The following is a 24,795-nucleotide window of genomic DNA, read 5'->3' on the forward strand; positions in this document are numbered from 1 at the left end:
GAAAAAGACTTGTCCTCTAAGATCTGGAACAAAACTGGGACACCCACTGTCACTGCTCTAATTTAACATTTTTATTAGAAGTATTTGCAAGCATTTAGCCAAGAAAAAGAAAGAAAAGTCATCCAAATTGGAAAAGAAATAAAGCTTTCACTATTTGCTGATGACATGATACTGCATGTACAAAACTGAAAAAAATAAACTGCAACAAAGCTGTTAAGAGCTTGTAAACAAGTTTAGTAAAGTGGCAGGATAGAAAATCAAAACATAAAAATCAGTAGATTTTGTACACTAAAAATGTGCCATCTGAGGTGCCAGTCAAGAAAGAAAAATCCACTTACAATAGCAACTTAAAAGAATCAAGTAGCCACCAGTAAGCTTATAAATGTAAAGGCCTCATACACAGCAATCTCCATGACAGCATGAAAGGAAGTCAGGGTGCACTGGGGGATGTGCTCAGGAGGGCAGGTAAAACCCCTTCCTCTAGGGTGGGGCTCTGGGCCTTCCCCCTGCAGGACAGGTGGGGAGGGGGCCCTGGCACCCTGGGGAGAAGGGGAGAAAGGGGTCTCAGGGCCAGCCTTTGAGAGCCCAACCCCTCCACAGCCCTCTCCCAGCTCTGTTTGCCCACCCAGTCCTCTCCACCCCATGATCATGGTCCCAAAAGGGAGGTGTGGGGAGTGGCCCACTCACCAATCCAGGCAGGGAACTCAGCTGCATTAGGGCTGAGCAAGGCTTTCTCCCCCGCATCGGGAGATTATCATCAGTTGTTATTCTGACATCACATGGTTGTCAGAATAACACAGCACGAGGGAGCTGGGCAGGAGATGGGGAGACTGGGGGGCAGGACCCAGGAAGAGCCTCAGAAGCTGCTGTTGTCCAGAAGCTATGGAAGAGGAAGCCCAGACCACGCCTCCAGGGGCTGCAGCCTGGGGTGGTTCCTGGGGGTGTTTGGGCTGCTCAAGGCTGTGGGGTGTTCTGTGCTTCGAAAGGCAGAGGGATGGCTGCTGTGGGGGTGAATGTTTCTCCTTGTGCAGCTCCAGCACCAGGTCCAGAGCCAGACCTACAGCCAGACCTGGAGCTGGACTTCCCTGCAGCACCACTGCTGCCACCAGCTCCAGCTCCAGGGGCAGCTTCTGGGTGGAAGGAACCTCAGATTTCAGAGGCAGCTCCAGCAGCTGCTCAAGAGCTCAAGACTGAGGGGGGTTGGCCCCCTCTAAACCAAGCCCTCCCTGGAGAGACCAGAGGGAGACCCTCTTCCAGTGAGGGAGCAGGGTCCAGCACGGACCTATTGGTAAGCTCAGGCCCTGCAAGCACCAAGGACACTGCATCCTGAATTTAGGAGAGAAGACAGGAATTAGTGGGGATGGAGGATTTGGGGGAGAAGTGGGAGGGCAACTGGTTTCTGTATAAAAGTCAAGAGAAACACTAACCATGTGGGTAGGGACATGATGAGTTTTTTAAATAGCAAGTTCTTGACCAGAATATTACATTAAATTTCTATTTCTAGGACAGCCTGGAGTTGCAGTTTGGTTCTTCATTTCCTGTGTTAATTAAAGTGAGATACAGACTCTTTCCTCCTTCAATCAAGACTGAGGGTCATCAGTTTTTTAACGTGTGGCAAGTTCAAGGGCCATCCGTCCTTCTCTGGTGCTGAAGGACACACACGAGTCCCCTGCAGCAGAGCGAGGTGCATTTCACTACCATCAAACTGGGCGAGGAGCAAGACAGCCCATCAGAACCCCCGGGGTGAGGGGTGAGGGGAGTTCACTGGGCATGGAAACCACCTCTGAACAGTGGGTGTCTCTAAAACCCCATGTTCAAGGACCGCGTCCTGACGCACGGCAGTGCCTTCTTTCTGTTTGGAGAAAGAGGGAATCTCTCTGCTTCCATGCTGAGATTTCTTTTCACCTCCACTTAGGAACCTGCAGTCTTCATGATGGACTCTGGAGCCCATCAACACTACGTGGGGGAAATGTACAATGAATGAGACTTCCCACAGAGAGGGACAGGACCAGGGAAGCCTGACTGCTGGCATATGGGCTGTGGGGGCAGGACTGTGCATGCTCAGCTCCCTCTGGAGTGAGGAGTCCTTAGGCTGCCTCCTCCTGGATCCTGGCCCCTGACCTCCAATTGTTGATCTGGTTGGGTGGACCCAGGGCAGACACTTGGGCACCTTCACGGCTCCAGCGGGGCCTCCTTTCATGAGCATCACTGCTCTTGTGAACTGGCATTTGACTGGGGGTGCAGGGACTGGAGTCCTGGTCTAGTGGGTGCAGTTTCTGTGGGGTGAAAGAAAAATCTGGTAGTGAATGACAGTGACAATAATGCATGCGGTGTAGCAGTGCTCCAAAATGTATCGCCAAGTGCAATGAATGTGCCACACCAATGAGAGAGGTTGTTGATCTGGGAGGAGTGGGGGTGGGGTGGAGAGTGGGGTACATGGGAACCTCTTATATTTTTTAACGTAACATTTTGTGTGATCTATGTATCTTTCAAAAAAGAAGAAAAGAGAAAAATATAAAGCCTTATTCTAGAAAAAAAATGAAGGAACAGATCTCAAATGATTAATAGACTTGTGAATTTCTTTTAATGGTTCAAACACTTTTTAAGTGTAGAAAACTTTTAACTAATTTGATTTTAAAAAGGAATCCTATTAAGTCAAGTGGTATCTGACTGAACAGCCATCATCTTTCAGGTCTCATCCAGGGGAATTGACATCAGTAAAATGTGATGGAGCCCTAAGTGAAAGGTGAGATATATGTATATATTACATTTAAATACGCACATATATAAATACATGACCCATAAATATGGAGTGAGAGTGATGGGGAGAGAAAGAGAGAGATGGAGAAGGGAGTGAGAGTGAGTTTGAGATGCGTGGATTTCAATCACAAGAGCATCTGTGACAATACGAGTTTTCCTTGAGACTCTTTCTAAAGCCTTCTTTTTACAGGCTTTTGTCTGATGCGTTCATTCTATTTTAACCTACTGGGAGAAGGGGACGAGATCATAAAAGATTTGTTAGTCTTTGCTTGCAAGCTTAGTTAGCGTAGCCAAAACCCTCAGAAAACTATCAGGATGCCAGTCTGTGAAACTCCAACAGACCGGGAAAAAGAGAAGAGAATGCTCTTGGGAAGCAAGGAGCAGTGGACAGGGAACAGAGAAGCCTAAAAGAAAGCAAAGGAACTAATGCCCTGGATTTTTCCTGACCCTTGAGAGCTCTGCCAGCATCTGAGAGTGATACTCAATCTCAGACTGGCTGGGGCCCCGATCCTCAGACTGGCTGGGGCCCCGATTCAAGTATGAAGCCATTTGAATCCTAAGTGAGGTGCAAGAAAGTCATCCATGAAATGTGGATGGATAGGAGAAGCAGGAAATTAGAAGGGACAAGAAGGGTGGGTTCTGAGTGATATCATCAACACGGCAACATAAGACATATCCTGGAAAATTCTCCACGTGTGCTGATGACAACTTTTTGGCCTGGGTGCAGCGGGGTATGCACGTCACCTCTGCCTGGTAGAAGTTGCAGGGTGACTCGCTGGTCGTCCTCTATTGCGACGATGTCATCTCCACGCTCAGGGTCATGGTGCGGCTGGGGATCCCGGTGTGTGACTTGAGTGACCTGGATGGTGAGAAAATGAAAAAAATTTCCCCACTCAGAATCAATTAATAAAAGGATAAATCCCACTTGCTTTGGTCTCTGGATTATGATAGACACTGGAGAAGGACTGCACAAATGCTGAATGAAAGAAAAAGAAAAACAGCAAAATCAGGTAGGACATTTGTGTTCCAGACATGCCAGCCTGGCCCCCTGACCCCCACTCCGTCCTATGTAGCTTGGGAGCTGCACAGAGGCAGCACAGCCTGGGGCCCTCCTGCCGTGGATGCAGACCAAAGAGCCAGTCACAGCAGAGGTAGAGCTCCATGCATATCCAGGCGCAGGACCCAAGTCCACAGAGACCCAGGGTGGAGCACAAGGGAGGAGGAGTGTCACATCCAGGAGTGCCTGCAGGGAAATGCACCACGACAGAACTGCTGGAAGAGGTGCATTATAGTCCATCCGCTGTTCAGTGGACCACCTAAATGCAGCATACGCCTTTCTGGATTGATCCCATCAGCCTCTCCACAGTGGGATAATTTAACAGAGAGGTAAACAGAGGCAGAAGAGCCTCACGGGAAACAAGAAAGGGGGAAGCTGAACTGCTGTAAGGCAGAATGTGCCGCAGACCTGAGAAGTTTAAAGAGAAGTGGGCACCGAGTGCAGGAGAGAATTTAAACAAGTCAAAGGAGCTTTTGAGAAGATTCTGCGCAAGAAGAAACGGAACAGGTCAAGATTACCAGAGAAGGAACAGAAGACAGAAAGCTTTCTGCTAGATGTGAAACAGCTGCACAAAAAAGGGGGGAATTTTAAAACTCGTACCACGTAGCCAGGGCAAGAATCACATGCGAAAGAGCTGAGAACATGGCAAAATAATGGGAGATTAAAAATAGAGATTTAAAAATAAATCCACAGGAACGGATTTGACCAGGCAGAAGAAGAAATCAGTTAATCAAAATTACACAGTCAGAAGAATAGATCAGGAAAAGAATAGAAAACATCGAAAGTGTCTCAGGGACTTGAGTGACAGCATGAAGAACACAAACGTATACAACAAGGTGTCCCAGTAGAAGTGAGAAGGGGCAGAAAGAGTATTTGAGAGAATAATGGCCAAAAATTTCCTGACTCTTCTGAAAGACATAAATACCCATGTCCAAGAAGAGTAATGCAGTCCAATCAGAATAATCCATAATAGAGCTACTCCTACAATTCAGAATGTCAAACAACAAAGATAAAGTGACTATTATCGTTAAAGAAGCATCGAGAGAAAAGCAATTTGACATGTAGAAGTCAATAAGACTAAGTGGAGATTTCTCATTATCACCAAGAGCGGTGAAAAGTCAGTGGTACAATATGTTTAAAGTACTGAAAGACAAAATCTTCTAGGCCCAAAATCATTACCCTGCAAAACTACCTTTCAAAACTGAAGGAGAGTTTAAAATATTCACAGAATTTGTTGACAAAAGCTGTTCAAAAGACAAAGAAGGACAGTACATATTAATAAAAGGGGTAGTCCACCTAGAAGAAATAGCAATCATAAATATTTATGCACCTAATCACGGTGCAGCAAAATAGATGAGGCAAACACTGACACTAACATGGCTACTATTAAACAACAGCAGAAAATTACAGGTTTTGGACAGGATGTTGAGAAATAGGAACACTCATTCATTGCTGTTGAAAATGTAAAGTGGTGCAGCTGCTGTAAGACAGTTTGGCATTTCCTCAGAAAGCTAAGTATGAAGTACCAAATGACCCAGCTATCCCACTACTAGGCATATACTCAGAATAACTGACAGCAGAGACTGGAACCGATATTTGCACACTGATGTTTATCTCGGTATAATTTACAATTTCCAAAAGGTGGAAGCAACCTTAGTGACCATCAACAGATGAATGGCTAAACAAAATGTGGTATAGGCATTCATTGGGATATTTCTCAGCATTAAAAAGGAAACAAGTTCTGACTTCAGTGTATGAAATTTGAGGAATCACGTTGAGTGAAATAAGACAGACACAAAAGATCAAATATTGTGCAATCCCACAAATGTTAAATAATGAATAAGAATCTAATTTGTCAGGGGGATGGGTTGGGTGTTGGGAATGTGGAGGTTAATGATTCAGTTGTCCAGAATTTTATTTTAGTTGATTGTAAATTTTGGTAATGGATGGCAGTGATGGTAGCACAATATTTTTGATGTATTTCTCAGCACTGAACTACATATGGGAATCTGGTTAACGGGGTAATCATAAAACTCCATGGTCAACAACGGACTACAGTTAATAGTACAATTACAAAATTGTTCTTTCTAAAATTATAAGAAGTGTACCTCACTGAGGCAAGGTGTTAATAATCAGATGCTATATGAGAACTCAGGATTTTATATGATTATGCATTATATTAGTATAACCTTACAACATTTGTAAAAAATTTTATTAATACAAAACTACTAGCAATTGAAATAACTTCATTATAGTGGGTCTAAGCTTAAGAATAGAATGTGATGCATATAGAGACACATTTTATAATTTATAAATAAAAGTTTAAGAACCTTCCAAGGTACTTAAATACCAGATTAAATCACCTTTCCAAAAAAATGATGGGTTCCTACAGAGTGAAGTGAATTTAAAGCAAATTTTGTCTCCTACTACTATTGCCTGGGGGCCTGATATTCAGTAATAAAGAACTTTTTATTTCCTATGCATTTATTCCTTTCCTTTTTTTTTTATTTTTCATTTTTTAAAAGATACTTAGATTATGTAAGCATTATATGGAATGTATAGGGAATTCCAGCATGTTCAGCTACCCACACCTTTCACATTTTCCCACATTTTAGCAACATCTTTCATTAGTGTGGTGCATTCATTGCAATTTGATAAACACATTTTGAAGCATTGCCACTAAGCATGGATTATAGTGTGCATTGTAGTTTACACACTCTCCCACTCAATTCTGTAGGTTATGGCAAGATATGTAACGACCTGTATCTGTGGGCACTGTGTCATTCAGGAAAATTCTTAAGTACTGCAAGTGCCCCCATATTATACCTGTTTTTCCCTCCCTTTACCCTGAGAATATCCAGTGGCCACTACCTCCACCTCAGTGATGTTTCTTCCACTGCTAAAATCACACTAAGTCTGTCGGAGAATACTAGAAAATCTACTTTCATCCCTAGCTTATTCCCCAATCCTGAGGATTCTGGGATGGTGGTACCCACTTCACCTTCAGAACTATTTTTAAATATTCATTCATTAGGGTTTTGGACAGACAGAAGAAATTCCTTACAACCACAATACAGCCTGATTTCTCCAGGAAAATGAAAACTAGTATCCAAGGAAATAATCTATATGTGAAATTTTCTTGTTTCATTCTGTTTTTTAACTATAGAGTATTTGTAACTAATTGAGCCAAAAACTAATTATTTGAGATGACCTGACGTACCACATACATTTTTCATCCCTTAGCACTGACCTGAATCAATTGAGCGTCTCCTCAGGGATCTCTACATGAGGCTACCATGAAAGGTGAGGTGTTTTTTTTTAACATAAGCCCATATATGTATACATGTATGCAGAGAGGGAGAGAGATTGAGGTTTGCAGAGTTTACTCCCAGAAGCATCCATGGCATTTCAGAGATTCCTTGAAAGTGTCTACAAAGTCTTCCCACTGTGGGCTTCTGGGTCTAACTTTCCTTCCCTTTCTTTTTCCCCTCTTTTTTTTTTTTTTTATTCATTTTTAAAAAAAATATGAAGTCCCACTCAACCCCACCGCCCCCACCCCCCAGTCCCCCACAGCAACAGTCTCTCCCATCATCATGACACATCCATTGCATTTGGTAAGTACATCTCTGGGCATCGCTGCACCTCATAGTCAAGGGTCCACATCGTAACACACACTCTCCCACGTTCCATCCAGTGGGCCCTGGGGGGATCTATAATGTCCCATAATTGTCTGTGAAGCACCACCCAGAACAACTCCAAGTCCCGAAAACACCTCCACATCTCATCTCTTCCTCCCATTCCCCACACCCAGCAGCCACCATGGCCACCCTTCCCACACCAATGCCACATTTTCTCTGTGGACATTGGATTGGTTGTGGGAATCTGTGTCTCTTTTTGTTGTGTCATCTTGCTGCATCAGCTCTCCCTGTGTGCAGTGCCACTCCTGGGCAGCTGCACTTTTTTTTCACACTGGGCAGCTCTCCTTACAGGGCACACTCCTTGCGCATGGGGCTCCCCTATGTGGGGGACACCCCTGCGTGGCCCAGTACTCCTTGTGCACATCAGCACTGTGTGTGGGCCAGCTCATCACATGGGTCAGGAGGCCCTGCCTGGGTTTGAACCCTGGACCTCCCATGTGGTAGGTGGATGCTCTATCTGTTGAGCCAAATCCGCTTCCCTACATAAAGTGTAAATATAAATAAATTTGTATAGACAAAATAAGATTAGCCCACATGTATGGCAGGGGAAGGATTGTGGGAAGAGTGACTGCTAAGGGGTGGAGGGATTTTTTTTTCAGAGTAATGAAAATGCTCTAATATTGATTGTGGTGATGAATGTACAACTCTGAATATAATGAAAGCCACTGAAAGCACACATTGGATGGACTGTACGGTATGTGAACATATCTCAAGAAAATTGCTTTAAAAGCACATTATTTTTAAAAACATATTGTACTGGAGATGTGAAGGACTACTGGAAGGACATGGAGTCCACCCGCACTCCTACATACTCTTCCTTCACCTCTCCTCACCACCAACCTAGAATCACCTTAGACTCCTATGTAATAGTGTAATGCCATTTCATTTTGAGTCTAGAGTCTATTTGTCAAACTAGTTTGGCCTACACTAAAAATTATCACCCATCTATGTAAGGATAATTGAAGTCACTGTGACCTTATTTATCTAACTCTATTGGTCTAGCACTATACAGATTTCCATATAATTAAGAAAGACATTACTCCTTGCAGTAAGTATTTATAAGTAAAAGAAAATAAATCATCCAGATTTTTTTAAACTGCAGAATGTCACTATATTTTATACTATATATGTCACTATATGCTATATTTGTCACTGTAGAATCAAATATGTCACTATATAATCTCCTAATGAATATTTTAGGATGGTTTTTCTGATAAAAACCAAATACCAGTGGTAATGCAAAGTGGCACAGTGACTTCCGCAAATAGTTTGGCACTTTTCTTGTAAAGTTAAAATATACTTACTGTCCAACTCAGCAATCCTACTCCTTGGTACTAACCCAAGAGAAATGAAAGGGTATTTTCATACAAAGACTTTATTCATAATAGCTGAAAAACTGGAAACAACCTTAAGAAGTTTTGGCTAATATGTCAACTCAGCCAGTTGTTTGGTCAAGAAAGCACTGGACTAATTGTAATACAAGGCATTTCACGGACTTTAATCATGAGTGAATTGATTGCATAGATGGCTAATTACAATCAACTGAGGAGCTTGCTGTCAACAGTGAGTGATATCTCATCCATTCAGATGTGGACTTAAAAGGAAACATGATTGTAGCAGTCAGAGAGAGAATTCCCATCTCTACTTCAGACAGCCAGTGTCTCCTGGAGAACTTATCAAGGACCTTCATTGGAGTCCATGGCTTGCAACCTGCCCTACAGAATTTGGACTTCTGCACCCCTACAGTTGAATGAGATGATTTTATAAAATCTCATACTATTTACAGATTATTTCCAGTTGGTTCTGTTTCCCTAGTGAACCCTTATACAGCTTGGTATTGGGAGTGGTTCTTGAGAAACAGAATCTTAAAAATGGGATTTCTGAATTGGTTCTAGGAATTTTGCAGTTGGCTATCTACTCTGATTCAAAGGCACTAATGACTCTGCTTCCAATATTAAAAGGCTACTGACAGTCCATGGTGTGAGTTGGCAATAGAGACACACAAATATCACCACTAAATATGACTGTTTTCAGGCTTAAAAGGGGCAAGACTCTGAATGAGAGTGTTTTTAATACTTTAACAGAGTTTTATAGAGCTAAGAGGTACAATATGTTGGCTGACTGTTCCTAAACATGCTGGAAACACCTACAAAAGAAAGGGATGAGCTGAAGTTTCAATTTTATAACTTAAGGAGTGCATGAATGATGTGAAAGTTTCTATATGTATTCTGAAAGAAAATTTTGTTTTGTGCAGTTGCAGACTTGAGATCTCTGAAAACCAGACTCAGAATCTCGTTGTGCAAGTAGCAGAGTTACAAAAGAAACTAAAACTTCAACCTTGCATGGTGTCTGCTATTAAAATGAGAGCACTGATTGGAAAGGAGTGGAATCCTGAGGCTTGGTATGGAGACATATGGGTTGGTGGGGACATTGGAAACCTAAATTCTGCTGAGTCTTTGCCAGATAAACCTGTAATATTCTACCCTGAGGATACAGCCACCTGACCTCCCCAGTGCCCTGAGAAAGACCACCAAATGCCAAGCCTGCACCACCCAACCTCCAGCCTGCCCCAAGGAGTCCTGACCTCCTCCCCACCCTTAGGGGATGACCACCCAAACTCCACCCTTCCCTGAGGAATCTGCCATCCATCCTCCACAGGAAGAGATTAGTCTTGTCTCACCAGATGCAACTGCAATAGAATGCCCTGAGGTAATCGGCTTGCAAGACACTTCTAATGCTTTGCCTTACCCACCCCCACCACTCCTCTTCTTCCAGACCTATAACTATACTGAAGTCATAACAAGCCCTCAAAGGTGAAGTACAAAGTATGACTCATGAGGAAGTACACGATACTCTAAAAGAACTGTATGAGTTTTCCAATTTATACAGACAGATATTAGGGAAATATGTGTGGGAATGAATATTAAGAGTATGGATAATGATGGAAGGAATAAAAAGTTGAATCAGGCAGGATGTATTGACATGGGCCCAGTATGCAAAGATTCTGGATTCATGTTGTAGCTCAAGGGGTTAGCAAGGTCTCTAACAGTTTATTTGGGTGTCTGGCTGAAGCATGGACCAAGAGATGGCTGACACTGCCTGAGGTCAAGATGCCAGAATCGCCCTGGTATACTGTAGATGAAGGGATCCAAAGGCTTAGAAAATTGAAATGTTAGAATGTGTTTACTATCTAAGCAATGCCCACCCACCACAGGAATGTCCAGGGGACACACCTTTCACCAGGACTGTAAGGAATAAATTTGTGATACTAACTCCATCTTCCCTGAAGAGCTCTGTGGTTGCTCCTCTACAGGTTTAGATATTACTGTGGGAACTGCTGCCACAGAACTAGGATCCTTAAACACTATAGGGATAATTGGATCCTGGGCCAGCAGAAGCCAAGTGGCAGCACTTAATCACCAAAGACAAGGTGGATGTAGTATGGCTACAACAATGAAAAACAGACTCAAAACAACAATCAAAATAGTCTGAGTTACATAGACCTATGGAGATGGCTAACAGATCATGAGGTACCTAGAAGTAAAATAGATAGGCAGTCTGCTAAATTCCTACTTTATCTGTATAAGCAGAAGAGTTCTAGGTCTAATGTACAAAACCCTAACTTGAATTACAGAAACAGAGTCATGGCCCTTTAATCAATTCCCAGATTTGAGATAGTGTACAGACCCAGAACCCTTTGAATAACAGGAAGGCCAGGTTCCCTTGGGGAAGGATCCTGCCAAAAACTTATACTGTTAATCTTTCTCTCAGCTTTCCTCAAGAGACCCATGGTTTTTTACCAGGGTAACTGTGCACTGGGGAAAAGGAAATGATCAGACATTTTGGGGATTATGAGACACTTGCTCAGAAGTAACAATTCCTGCAGACACAAAACATCACTGTAATCACCAGTCAGAGTAGATGCTTATGGAGGGCAGGTGATCTATGGAGTTTTAGCTCAGTTACATCTCACAGTGGGTCCAGTGGGTCCCCAGACCCATTCTGTGGTTTTTATCCCAGTTCCAGAATGTATAATTGGAATAGACACACTCAGCAACTGGCAGAATACCCACATTGGTTCCCTGATCTGTGGAGTGAGGGCTATTCAGCTGTTAAAAACTAACTACTGGCAGCATCTCACAGAATTCATTAATTTTTAAAACATATTTTTTATTTTTAAGATACATAGATCACACAAAATGTTACATTAAAAAATGGATTTAAAAAATAAAATCTATTAAAATAAAAAAATATATAGGAGGTTCCCATATATCCCCATCCCCCAACCGGCTCCTCCCATACCAACAACCTCCCCCATCAATTGTGGCACACTCATCACACTCGGTGAACACATTTTGGGGCACTGCTGCACTATATAGATAATAGTTTACCCCATAGTTCACACTCTCCCCCAGTACATTCAGAGGGTTATGGCAGGATATATAATGTCCTGCACCTGGCCCTGCAATATCATTCAGGACAACTCTAAGTCCCAAAAATGCCCCCATATCATTCCACCCTTACCCTCTCCTTGCCTTCAGCAATTCCTGTGGCCAGTCTCCATATCAAGGATATAATTTCTTCCATTGCTAGAGTCACAATAATTCTAAAGTAGAATACCAGTAAGTTCACTCTAATCCATATTTAATTCCTCCACCCTGAGGACCCTGGGGTGGCAATCGATGTCCACTCCACCTCTCAATTGAGAGGGTCCTTCACAGAATTTATTTTGAGCATAAAAATGCAGTCGCAAAAGATGATGTACTATAGGATTCCACTTATGCAAAATTCAAGAAAAAGTAAAACTAATCTATGGTGACAGAAATCAGAATAGAAGTTATCTCTGGTGTATTGGCATACTAAATGGAAAGGAACATGAGGTGAACTTCTGGGATGCAAAAAATACCCTATACCTTGATGAGAGTTGCAGGTTACATAGTTATAAACATAGATAAAATTTCATCAAGATATAGATTTAAGAATGGTACAATGTAGCTATATCAGTAGAAAATATATACTCTACACATAGGGAGACATACATATATATGCAAACTTCTTTAAAAAGCAATGACTTTTAGCTGGAAATTTCATGAGAAACAACATTATATGTTTGAAATTAATTTATTTAGTCTTCCATGGAACCTAAAGCAGTATGCCTCCATTTTAATTTAGGATCCCACACTAAGAATATGCATTTTAGTTATTGCATTGCCATCCATCTCTCCTACGTCAGACTACAAAAATGTGGCCACAATTCTTTGCAATTTCTCCCATCAAGAGATGAAGTCTCCTTTCCACTCTTTGAATCCACTCCTTATAATTTGCTTTGTCCAACAGAATGAGGCAGAACCCATGTTCCATTAGCTTTGACCATGGGTCTTAAGTGGCTTTGCATTATTTCGCTTGCTGCACTCCTGAGACCTTGCCATTGTCAGCAAGCCCAGGCTAGCCTTGTGGAGAATGACAGACCACATGGAGTCATCTCAACCAAGGCATTTCAGATTACCCAGTCCTCAGATGACCTGTAGCTGTCCACAGACACATGAGTAAGATTAGCCAACCCTGGCCCTGATCTGCAGAACCATCCAGTTAATTCCAACTCACATTCACTAACCACAGTATCACGTGTTTTAAAAAAAATGGTAGTTACTATAAGCCACTAAATTTTGGGTTGTTTGTAACAAGTCAAAATTAACTGATATCAACCCATTATAACTTTTTATCTGAAAGAGTACGTTTTTAGAAGAATACTTCATTTCTGTGTCAATATTAAACTTAGACTCTATCGTCTATGCTTATTGAAAAATATAATGAGTATTTCTTAGGCAAATTTCCTTACCTTAATGGGATTTCTATAGAAAGACTGCTTTCCATTATGCAAATTTGCTTACCTTAATGGGATTTCTATAGAAAGACTGCTTTCCAGAAGAAGGAAATGACATGGCAATAATACGCCCTGGAAGCCAAAATAGTCATTATTACGAATGTCATTACAGTTGTAAAAAAAATACAAGGAATCTAATTTACAAATAATCAGATTCCTTTTTCATAGATAATTTTCAGGATTGAAAATGACAGAAAAAAGCTAGCACTCAGGATAATCAAAATAATATATTAAGTTATACAATATCCATTTAGCTTGTATTTTATCCCCAAAGCTCAGTTGCATATTCCAGCAATATGTAACAGATTTAAGTTGAACTCAGCCTGGAGCTCCCCTCCTCCACTGTAGTTGGAATTTGTTTCCTATCTTAAACAATGGAGAAAAACGAGAGGTCTGGTGCCAGTGATGGTGGGATCTCCCAGGGTACTTTCTAGCTCTCTTGCCTCAGAAAACCTATAAAGCAGTGACCTCATTCTTCGGGGTTCTAAGAACAGAGAAGGTCTCTCTGGGATCCCTTGAACTTGGGATAACTACTAGAGCTCAAATTCGAAACCAAACTCAAAAAGAGTCATAGCCATTCAACTTCCTGTATTTCAACTAAGTATTCCTGATTTAAGGTGATAGTGGAGATTTTCCATTGCCAGGGATAACCTACAAATATGCCATACACCACAGTGCATATGTTATTTAATTTATGGAGAGACTTTGCCACAATTCTTTTAAGCATCCATTTTTACAAAACTGATTTAGTAAAAGCATGTCACTAGTGGTTAAATATTAAATATAATAACTTTCAACAGTGCATAAGGTAGAATAGATGGTATGCCTTTTCCAAAACATCTAGGTAAAATACTTGGGAGGGAAACAATAATGTAACGTCTTCATGGCTAAGTAACACTTTAAAAGAAGATGGCTAGAAAAGGCAAGAACAAAATAAAAATATAATTACTCACACACAAGAAAAATGTGAGGCTAATGTGAATAAACCAACAGTTAAACTGCACAAACCAGTAATATAGGTGAGATCCAGGTCAAATCCATCCTTTTTGTATCGTCTTTTATTTCCAGACACCTGAAAGTTTAAAACAATCAATTTGTAAAATATAAATGAACAAAAAAAGAACATTATATATATAGCTACAACCCTTGCCAGTATTTCCCCAAACATCCACCTTTCTCTGAATCATAGTTTTTTCCACTTACCATTCTTCTGGTCAGTGTTTCCTGATGTTTTTTTTTGATATGCCAGATGAAAAATTCTTATCAGAATGATAAGTCGTAGAGATCGAAAGAAAATTGTCAATCTGACCATAAATTAAAAAGATGCATTTTTGTTTCAGAAACAGAATTTTGTCATCATGGGCTAAATTTAAACAGTGGTTCTCAATCAGAGGCAATTCTTTCACTGACTTACCCACCCCCTAACTCAGGGGTTACTTTGCAAAGTCTGGAAACATTTTTGGTTGTCATAACTTGGTGGGATACTGCTAACACCTTCCAATGAACAGGACAGTCCTCTATAACAAAGAATCATCTGGCCCAAATGTCTGTAGTGTGAAAGATGAGAAACTCCTGTCTAGATGAAACACAGTAAGAGAGACTCTTAGAATTTATGATTTTAAATTCTGGGGTTTAAGACTATTGTCAATCTTTTCTCCATCAGAACAAACTGAGGTTATAATTCCCCCTTGGAATTCCCATCAGAAGTAGAGGTTTGCTGCAGTTGCTACACACATAACAAAGGGAGCAAATTGAGATACTTCCCAAGTGTGCTAGCGGTGCCTCTCCTACCATCAGAGACACCACTGAAGAGAGCTGATGGTTTAGATGAGTGCTTCTCTCACTTAAGTGTGCAAAAATCACCTGTTAAAGCTTGTTAAATCAGATTGCTGGGCTCACCCTCAGATTCTGGTTTGGTTGGTTTTGGGGAGGCCTGAGGTGTTATATTTCTAGCAAGCCCCAGATGAAGCTGAGGTTGCTGGTTAGATTCCAAAGGCCTATCATATGAGGGCACATTTACCCTCTAAACTGCTGTCCATGCCACCTCCTTGTTCTCTGTTACGCTTGCTCTCCTCTTCAGAGGATCATCAATGGAGTCACTCAAATTTTGCATATGCTTAAACTAATACTCTTTTGATTATAGAAAAAAGTAGGAATTATAGGTAAAATATCATGTATCAGGATTTCAAGGTTGAAGCACAGTGGGATTTAATGAGTATCTCCAACTACAGAGAAGTATAAGAGGCAAAGTCCCCAGTGACTTCTTGCTCAATCATCTTCATTCAACCAAAGGCACTTAATGAGTATATCCCTCACTAGTCTCTAAACTCCATCATCTTATAGTTTCAAAGGATGTGGAAATTTATGTAACCATTTTGTTTTCAAGCAGCTTATTTGGTGCAGAACTGGTACATTCAGAGTTTTAAAGGATTATGTAGAATGAAAAGGTATGGAAAATTAAAAGAAAACAACCATGAACAACTTTAAAAGAGGGAATCATATGTTCTTACCTGGAGATATTACTAAGCTTCCTAAAGTCATAATAAACATAAATTATATTATCCATCAGGGTCACCATAATAATGATAGCATCGCAGATATGAGTACATCAGAAAAATAACGTTGTATGCTGTAATATAAAACAAAGCATATAAGTTTATCCACAACCACTAAAAAAGTAGGAATATTTTAGAGACACAAATTATTTAACTCATCCCTATTAAGAATTTTTTTTTAAAGAATTCTACTTTAATGGATTATTTAAAATGCCTTTACTTGGGAAAATGCATTTTAAATAATCCATAAGGGAAAAGAAAAATAAAGGAAAAAGATAAGTTAACAAAGTTTTCAAAAGCCTATTTTATATTCATTATTGTTTATGTATGTATAACAAAAGCATCAATATGACAACTTAAGTATGGTAATTAAGAGATAGAACCAAATGCTTGCTGTCAAATGCTACTGTCTTCATGTAGGTGGGAGAAGAAAAGTGGGATGTTGGGTAGTACTCCTGGTCAGTGGAAGCCGATACTGTCACAGCCTTAGAGCAACTAGCTGTGAAAAGTGTAAAAGAGGAACCTGTGAGGAGGGTATGGGTCCACTATTTTGGCCTACAAACTCATTGCCTGGCTTGTATTCACACTTGAAATCCAATGGGCTGGTATAGCCCCCTGTATTAGTCAGCCAAAAGGGTTCTGATGCAAAATGCTGAAATTGGTTGGTTTTTATAAAGGGTATTTATTTAGGTAAGGAGCGTTCAGATACCAACCAGGCCACAGGCCATAAAGCATAATTTACTTCCCTCACCAAAATCTATTTTTATTATGGCCACAAGATGGCTACTGATGTCTGCGAGGGTTCAGGCTTCCTGGGTTCCTCCCATCCAGGGTCTTGCTTCTCTCTGGGTTCAGCATTCCTCTCTTCCCAGGGCTTGCTTTTTCTTGAGCTCAGGGTTCCTCTCTTCCTCGTGCTTGCTTTTCTTTCCTCTGTGTGCTTACTTCCTGGGGCTCTAGCTTAAGGCTGCAGTATCAAACTCCAACATCAAAACTCCAACATCAAAAACCCTCAACTCCGCCCTTTGCCATGCCATTTATCTGTGAGTCCCCAACCCTAATCTTAACTCAATCATGCCCAGCTACACATCAGATTACAAACATAATCCAATATCTATTTTTGGAATTCATAACCACATCAAACTGCTACACCCCCCTTGGGCAAAGCTGAACTTTCATCTACTGCACCTTTCTAGCACTGGCTCCTTGAGACAAAGGCACAGCTGCTCCAAGAAGGTCTTCCCATCCTGGGGAAGTTGTTTTGGGTTTGAGTAACTTGGTAGTAGGTAGCTGTCCTTAGCGCAAACATGAGGAATAAAATTCAGCAGACAGGAGATGAACTGCTCTCTGAGATGCTCTGGATGAGGCAAAGGTAGGACCCAAATCCTTGACTCACCCAGTGGTCCAGCTCCAAGGGCTTGGCTCATCTCCAGCCACCTCCTCAGAAAGCTAGCAAGGAGAGAAAAACAGCTGCTGCCCCACAGCCAAGCCTTCCTGATGGGATGAGCATGCCTCAAATCTCTGTATCTTAACAAAAGTTAATTTTAACTGAGGTAGGGTGTTATTCATGATCTATTATCTAGTATTTTATATACTGTGACAGTTTAAAGTTTTATGGATCCCAGAAAAGATCATGTTCTTTGAACTAATCCTTTCCTGGGGGCATGGGACCCTTTGATTGCATTAGATTAAGTTAAGGGAACTTGATTACATCATTTTTATTAGATTGCTTTAGGGCCTTTGATTGGACAATGTCGGTGAGGCATGACCTAGGTTAGGTCTCCATACTCTTGCTGAAATCATATAAATGGAGACACATGGAGAAAGACAGCTGCCATTTTTACCTTCCCATGAGAGAGTGGATTCCAGGATCTCCTACAGCCACAAAAAGATAGAGAAACCCCGAGAGGCTGGGCATGAGCTGAGGAGCCAGAGGCTGGAATAAGCAGAACATGGGTGCACAAAAAGAAGCCCCTGAGACACTAGGCCCATGGACCAGCTCAAAGCTGAAGAGATGGAGCCCTACCATGTACTTGATCACCCTCAGCTGAGGTTGCAGACAAAGTGAGCCTGGAGGAGAAGGCAGAGAGAGACCAGCAGAGCCACCACTTTGCCTTGCTTGTGGGAGGATGCCAGGGTTGCCAACAGCCATTAAGAAAGCATCTCTGATGATGCCTTGGACCCTTTTGCAGCCTCAGAATTGTAACATTTTCATCTAATAAATTCCTATTGTAAAAGCCAATACATTTCTGGTATTTTGATCACAGCAGCTTCAGCAAACTAAAACATATATCATCAACAACTCTTATTTAGGATTCAACTCTTAATAAAAGTATTAATATTTAGACTTTGCATACATGCTCCTTTTATCATTGTTCATGTAGACAGATGGCTCCATTTAGAAACCTCTTTCAGATTTACCTATTGAAGGAACCACCTAGAATACACTATTGGAGACTGGACTAACTGTTGCAACACTGGTACTACTGAAGCCCACACTCTGAAAATTCAGGGTTTGGACTGTTGTTTCTCTGTGGATCATGCTTTCAAAGAGAATTATTTTGACAGAGGGACATTTTTGGTTAGGTTGATCTGGTAATTACTTTGGGATGCTTTGCTAAAATTTTTATGCATTTAAAAAAGTAATCATACTTACCCATCTACGAATACTCAAAGAAGAACATCCATGAGAAAAAATAAAGCAATAGCTAATGAAACTAAAGTAAATTCCACAGGAACACTTGCTTCCTTATCACTGATAAATAGGTCTGTAATGACCAGAGACACATCCACAAATATCAGCAAAACTCCAACTATTCTAAAATAAATAGATAGATAGAGAGATGGACAGACAGTCAGACAGACAGATGGTGGCTTTCATTCCTATGTAAGGTTATATTTAGGACAATTATCTGATAACAAAATGTCATTATTTAAGATAAAACTGACCAGTGCTAGGAAGAACCGTTTTGCTTTAGGATCTCAAAAAAATTATTCTGAAAATTGACTGTGGTGATTATAGCACAACTCTGTGATGAAAATCAGAGTAACTGAGTGTACTTTTAATGGATTGGACAAAGCATGGGACTGTATAACAAGGAATCCAGGAGTGGATGATGGACTGTGGTTAATGAGAAAATGAGTGTACACTTTGAATGGATTGTACAAAGCACAGGACTGTATAACACAGGGAATCCAGGGGTGGATGATGTACTGTAGTTAACAGGACAAACATGAGAACGTTTGCTCATGACTGATAAAAATATATATATAATGCTAATAAAGGGTGTTATTAATTGGGTGGATTGTGGGGAAATACACCAAATATAAGACATGAGCTATAGTTAGTAATATTTTGATGATGCTCTTCCACAGTTTGTAACTGATGTTTCACAGCAATGCAAGGTGTTGGTGGTGGGGAGATGTATGGGACCTTTATATTAATGTGATGAAATGATGTATGTTTTGTTAATTCACAAATTTTATTATACACTTATTGTTTATGTAAGTATGTTCATATACAAATGATATACTTAAATAAAATTTTATTTAAAAAATATTACTCCGTTTTTACCCAATAAAAACTGTTGCTAGGAAAATAAAATTTATTCCCCCAAAACATTTCAAAATATGTCATAATGCCCTTTTATAATAGACACACCAGGCTAATATTCCAAGACAAAACAGACAAGCTGAATAGCCATTTGAGAACTCTCTTAAAATCTGAGAATTTAGTAAGTGGCTTTCACCAATTTTTCATAATATATACAAACTTCTGAATAATTTCTAAGAATTTAATAACTATTAAGATTTTAATAATTTAAAAAAAAACAAGTATGACCTAACACAAGCTCATAAAAGTCACTTTGATGAATAAGACTTTTTATTGGTGGGATTTTCAACAAATATATAATTACATATTCATGGATGTTTCTAGCACAGTGATGGATATATAGAAGTAATTCAACTCCATAAATATTTACACAATTGAAGTCTAATGTAGCTCCTAAATCTTTCTTCTACATATTTTAAACACACTCTCCAAAATTGATTATAATATTTACATCATCTATAAAGATAAATTAGTCTCAAAAACACTTTCTACAATTGCAACTCAATATATTCCAAATTTAAAAGGAAAGAGGGATTATTACCAAGCGCCAACTAGCAATGCATCTGGAAAAAGATATTGACTACAAGGGGGAAATGGTTAAGTACAAATGAGTTTTCATGGCTAAGAGTCTTCAAAGTGAGTCAGGAGGTCATTTCAGAAGTTATGCTTATGCATGTCTCCGCAGGACTTCATGGACTGCTACAAATAGCAGGACTCCTGAGGGCTCTAGTGACACTAGAAGCAGGACAGACAGCTCAGGAGTTTGGCACCCTGCCAGTGGGCCTTACCTTGGAATTTATGCTCCCGTGTGACAGAGTTGGACTCAGTTGTGATTTCCCTACACATGGCTCTTCTGCCCCTTCTATTTAAACTTATAGTTAATACTAGAGTTGGTAGGTGTATGCCCAAGAGACTTAAATCTTTGGGCTGTCCATGTGCCAATTGGGCCCTGAAACTCAGGAGAGTTGCAATACCTACTCTCCAATTCATGGGATTCACCCAGGACAACAAACAAGAGTTTTCCAGATTCCTTTTCATTTTAAAAAATGTAGATATTAAATGTCACATACTCAATTACACCCTTTTCTTGAGTCTTACCTGAATGAGAGTGATGAAACAAATGAATGCACCTTTCTCTTAACCTTGCCACTGCAAAAAGAAGTAGAAATCAATAAAATTCCAGTTTTCAAGTTTATCACAGATTTTCTCTAATATATATTATCAATTTAACCAAAAAACAAAGGTCTTTATAAACATAATTTTAAAAATTCTTCAGAAATTATATTTTTCTTATCATGATTTTTTACCTCTTATCTGGAATGAAATATATATGAGAGAAACACGAAACTTTGACTATTTAGTAACATTTCCCTTGCCTATAGGCCCTCAATTCCAACTTTATGGTAATATTAAACTTGGTGTCATCAGCTAAAGCAACAAAGCACAGAGGCAGAGGAGGAGCAGAAGAGATCTGTGTTCCAACACAAGCGCTCCTGCTAACAAGTTGTGGGATCCTGGGAAAGTCATCAAGCCTTGGCCAGACTTCAATTTCCAAAGCAACAATATGAGCGATGTCAGCAATGGGCATCAGGCATAAACAATGCTCTTGTTCTTTAATATTCATCTCTTAAATCAAGATGCCCAGTGGCTATTACAGATTGGGGTCGGAAATGTACTTTGGAGATAAGGAATTTTAGTAAGATAAATTTCAAAGAAGAAACACCCTAGATACTGGGCCCCTTCTATTCATCAAAAGAAGAGAAGCCTATTTGGTGGACCCTCCAGTAAGGCCTCATTTTATTTGATGACTGGAGACAAAGGACAGGGCTCACCAGATGGATTTGGGGTAACAATTTCTTGCCCTGATGAAGCCTCTAACTTAGAACCTAAATCTACTTCAAATGGAATCAATCTCAAGACAGTTCTTATAGTCTCAGACCAACTCTAGAGAGTGGAAAGAATAGATATTGACAAGAACTGGGGCACTGAGAAAATAGACCACAAGTGAATGCTGTTAGGCTAACCTGAGATGGGAATTCCTCCCCTGCCTCTAACTTCCCCATCCTCCATCTGTAATCCCCGCCCCTGCCCAGGTGAGGCTACTGTAGATAGGGGAATAATTGACCAAAAGATGTGAATCATCCCCTGCAGTTGTCATCCCACACAGACTACTGGATCTGAACTTGCCTGACAAAAGTGAACACACACACTCTGACAAAAACATGGAGATATGCAAAGGGGTGGCTTGGGGAGGCTTTAGCCCTTCCAATCTCTTATAGTCTCCTGAAAAAAATACCCTAAGTAAATATACAACTGAGATTTTTAAAAAGAATATGCTATGTAAATACGTAATATGCAGCTTCAAGCAATGTGTACAGAGTTTGGGGGAGAAGGACTGTAACTCAATAATTCTATATCCAGGAAAAGTACTGTTTGTATTTAGGAGTAACAGATAAGACCAATGTACAGCAATTCAAAGCATAGCAGCCATGTACCTTTCCTGAAACAATTATTCAGAGCAGTACTCAAGTCAACCAAGCATTGACTCAAAATGAAGAACTTAAGAATAAGGAAGAAGAATTACAGAGAAAAGATGCTAAGAAATAAAATCTTAAAAACTCAGAATTTAATTCTAAATAATCATTGCTAATGTGCTTGTGGAAATGTGGCAGATAAAAAGGTAAATAAATGATGCTAAAGGCAAATATGTATAATATAAAATTCTCAATAATAGTATGGATTTAAAATTGCAGAATTCCTCTCAAAATCTGGAAGAAGATAAAAGTAAAATCATGTTTCATTTCTTATCTTTCCCAGATAGAAGTCCAATTTTATTCTGAATATGGATGGAGAAAATAGGTAAAATTATGTTTCTGAAACATTTAAATATAACCACTGATAGGCTAAAAATAGGATTATAACTTTCATATCAGTAAAAATTAAAGGAATGACAAATCTATTAATGGCAAATACAGAAAAATTTAAAGAAAAATATTTATAGCAAGAAAATATTTTTAAATACAGAAAACAAAGTAAGATTATAGCAATAAAACCTAACATGCCAGAAATTATAATAAGTACAAACATATTTCCCTCATATTAAATATTGACAAATATTCTCAAATGGGCTGAAAAACTAAATGCACTATATGTGCTATATGAGGCAAAAATTAAATTAAAATGACACAGATAGTTTGAATGTAAAGGAATGGACAAAGGTATGAGATGCAAATGTTAAATCTCATAACATTAAAAGTTGCAATATTAAGATCAAAGTTGGATGGCAGACTTGGCCCAGTGGTTAGGGCGTCAGTCTACCACATGGGAGGTCTGTGGTTCAAACCCCAGGCCTCCTTGACCTGTGTGGAGCTGGCCCACACACAGTGCTGATGCGCACAAGGAGTGCCATGCCATGCAGGGGTGTCCCCCATGTAGGGGAGCCCCACGCACAAGGAGTGCACCCCGTAAGGAGAGCTGCCCAGCGTGAAAGAAAGTGCAGCCTGCCCAGGAATGGTGCCGCACCCATGGAGAGCTGCCACAACAAGATGACGCAACAAAAAGAAACACAGATTCCCATGCCACTGACAACAACAGAAGCGGACAAAGATGACACAGCAAATAGTCACAGAGAACAGACAACCGGGGGAGGGGGAGGGAGAAATAAATAAATAAATAAATAAATAAATAAATAAATATTTTTTTAAAAAGATCAAAGTTGAATTCAAGGCAAAAACATTAACTATGACCAAGATTTATTTTATATTGATAAATAGAACCCACAGGACACTACCTAGGTCAGGTTTAACAGGATGGGACCTATATTGGGGGCAGGTTTTATCTTTCCACTGGACACTTATTTCTCTGGTACAGATCTGGGGGTAGGCAGGTGGCCATGACAAAGCACTAAGGGCACAGAGGGAATCCTTTGGACCTCTTGTTCTTACTCTTGGGTTCTGGCTTTATCTCTCAAACCCACAAGGCCACATTCCTATATTATAAGGTAAACTCAGGTGGAAGAGGGAAGATTCAGGCTTAGAACCTGCCTCCAATCTATGTTAGCTAATTAAGATTTTCTACTGAAGTTCAGAGAGCAGATTCCAAAGTACCCAAGAGTGTCCTTTGCCTGGCTTGATCCTCAATGTATATACTTTCCTTGTACGCCACCCACAATATCGGCAGGAAGACAAGAATAAGATATGGGAGTCTCTGGCCAAATACTATCCTATTCCTGATATTTATATTAGGAATATTTATATATATAAATAGAGTTATTGCATAGTGAACACATAATTTAAAGAATTTCTATGAAATATTTTTTTAATTCATTCTGTAATAAGACAGAAAAAAGTTCAATATATTCCCAAACACAAAAATTATGCAGACTTCATTTTTTACCACAATGTAGTAAAATTAGTGCAAAGAATGTTGGCCTTTCAGTTATTTAATTGCATTGTATTACTACAGAAATTAAAAACATGCCATTTTTGACAGCTTAAATGGAGACATTGTTTGAAAGACAAACTATGAATGTTCACTCAAGGAAAAAAATATATAAACCAAATGGTCCTATTTCTTTTAAAGAAATTATACTTGCAATTTTAATCTTTCTGACAACAAATCGAAGCAAAGGTTGACTTCTCTGGAGAATTCAACCACATTTTTTTAAAGGGAGATATAAAGATATAATACCAATTCTAAAAGAGCTCTCCCAGAACAATGGAAGGGGAGGGACTACTTCCAAACACATTTTAGTAGATCACCATTACACTGATAATAAAATCAATAGATATTACAAAACAAGAAATTGCCGGCCAAAATTACTCATGGACATAGGTGTAAGAATCCTTTTAAAATATTAGCAAACTGAAGTCAGAAAAATAAAACCCAACAAACCCATCGTGACCAAGTAAGGTTTGTCTCAGGGATGCAAGACTGGTTCAACATGCTAAGATCAGTGTAATTCACCATGTAATAGATTAAGGAAAATAAAACATACGATAATGTCATTATACAAAAACAATTTTTTAACAAAACTGAACATCTATTCATATTAAAAACTTTCAGCAAACGAAATATATATGAGAGATTCTAGTACTACTGTATTGAATTTTCTGATATGTAATTCCACATTTTACCTCTTACAGGTTCTAAAATGCAATGCATAAGAAGTAATGATAAATCTATGGTTTTGTACATAAAATGTATAAAGATATAATTGTAACAATACTTTA

The 24,795-nt window shown here is 39.7% G+C and overlaps 1 long non-coding RNA gene across 1 annotated transcript in view; it reads left to right on the forward strand.

The window, feature by feature from the left end:
- Positions 1 to 19,508, forward strand: part of LOC131273462 (uncharacterized) — a 34,904-nt gene extending 15,396 nt beyond the window's left edge. Inside the window, exons 2-5 of the long non-coding RNA XR_009180697.1 lie at positions 1,505 to 1,684; positions 2,693 to 2,746; positions 7,061 to 7,120; positions 9,770 to 19,508. This is a non-coding gene — a long non-coding RNA (uncharacterized lncRNA). The remainder of the gene's footprint in view (positions 1 to 1,504; positions 1,685 to 2,692; positions 2,747 to 7,060; positions 7,121 to 9,769) is intronic.
- Positions 19,509 to 24,795: the final 5,287 nt, after the last annotated feature.

Source organism: Dasypus novemcinctus, chromosome 15 (genome assembly GCF_030445035.2).
Source record: "Dasypus novemcinctus isolate mDasNov1 chromosome 15, mDasNov1.1.hap2, whole genome shotgun sequence".
Classification (NCBI taxonomy): Eukaryota; Metazoa; Chordata; class Mammalia; order Cingulata; family Dasypodidae; genus Dasypus; species Dasypus novemcinctus.